This window comes from Saimiri boliviensis, chromosome Y (assembly GCF_048565385.1).
Source record: "Saimiri boliviensis isolate mSaiBol1 chromosome Y, mSaiBol1.pri, whole genome shotgun sequence".
Taxonomy (NCBI): domain Eukaryota; kingdom Metazoa; phylum Chordata; class Mammalia; order Primates; family Cebidae; genus Saimiri; species Saimiri boliviensis.
In genome coordinates, this window is record NC_133471.1 from 18777069 (window position 1) to 18778984 (window position 1916).

A 1916-nucleotide genomic window follows, 5' to 3' on the forward strand; every position below is an offset into this window, starting at 1 on the left:
TATCTAAAGATAAAGACTCAATGATAAGCCTGAAACGTTAAAAACCCTAGCAGAAAACCTAGAAAGTGTCATTCTGTACACAGGCCCTGGCAAATATTTCATGACAAACATTCCCCCTACAAATTGCAACAAACAGCAAACATTGACAAGTCAGACATAATTTAAGTGAAAACATTCTGTAGGGCAAAAACAAAAAGCAAAAAACTGAAAACAAAAAACTGCAAGCAGAGTAAAAGGACAACCCAGTCTAGGTGAAAATATATTTGCAAACTATGCAACTGACAAAGGTTTAATATCAAGCATCTATAAATTCAATTAACCTATAGAAAACAACAATCTGCTTAAAAATAAACAGAAGACATAAACACACAGTTCTAAAAAGAATATATACATGTAACCAATAAGCATATAAAGATGCTCAGTATCACTACTTATTAGAAAAATGCAAACCAAAACCACAAAGAGAGGCTATCTCACACAAGTGCTATAACTAAAATGCCAAAAAATATAGATATTGACAACGTATAGTGGGGAAAAAGGAATATTTATATACCATTATTGATTATGTAAATTAGTTCAGTCATTCCAGAAATTAGTTTGGCAATTTTCCAAATCACTTAAAACGTAACTATCTTTTGATCCAGCAATTCCACTGCTCAGTATATACTCGGTGGCTCATGCCTGTAATCCTAGTATTTTGGAAGGCTGAGGTGGCCAGATCACAAGGTCAAAAGCGTGACCATCCTGGCCAACATGGTGAAAACCCATCTCTAGCAAAAATACCAAAGTTAGCTGAGCATGGTGGCTCATGGCTCTAATCCAAGCTACTCAGGAGGCAGAGGCAAGACAATCACTTGAATCTGGGAGATGGAGATGGCAGTGAGCCGAGGTCACACCACTGCACTCCAGCCAGGCAACAGAGTGAGACTCGATCTATAAATAAATAAATAAATAAATAAATAAATAAATAAATAACATATAAAAACTGTAAAGTTTATTCTCTGTAGGTTTACTGCCCAGTTAAAAACAAGAAAACTGAGGCCAGCACAAGAAAATTAGATGCCAATTTATTCACCCCCCGGTGAAGTTCTGTGGTCCCGGGGAGAGGAGCCAAGGAAGTCGCGCCTGACTCCTCTGAGGAGTGGGGTTTTACAGGGAGTGAGGGCGTTCTATTGGATTTGGAGAAACAGGATGTGGATGGGGTGAGCTGCTACTGGGAGGTAGGTGGGATTTCCGGTGAGCGAGCTAAGTGCTGAGTGCAGAGGGTATTTTCAAGGGTGAGGTTAGGTGTCCAGTGCAGAGGGGATTTCCAAGGTGGGGCTAGATGATGGGCATATTCTGATAACGTAATTTTCAAGCAGGGAGGGGGATGGGTGTGTTGGAACTCCGGGCGAGGCAACCAGCCTTACAAAAACTACATATAAACCATGGAATATCGGCATAAAAAGAATAAAATTATGTCCCATGCAGCAACATAGATGCAGCTGGAAGCCATTATCTTAAATAAATTAATGCAGGAAGAGAGAACCAAATATTGCACATTCCTACTTTTACAGTGAGAGCTTAAAATTTAGTGCACATAGAAACAAAGAAGACAATAATGGACACCAGGCTCTACTTCAGGGTTGAGTGCCAGAAGAAACTGAGCAAAGAAAACTACCTATAAAATACTGTGGTCATTATCTGAGTAACAAAATAATCTGTGAATGAAACCTACACAACTTGCAGTTTATCCATGTAACAAACTTGCATATGCAGCCCCAGAACCTAAACCAAATGTTGGAAATTTAAAAAGTAAAAAATAGAAATGAACAAGTCCTCTGAAGTTATAAAATTCAATGTCAGTAGTAAATACACAAGTGAAAAATACTCTGTTGCAGTACCAGTCACATCTTTAGTAGAAAGACTAAGGAACC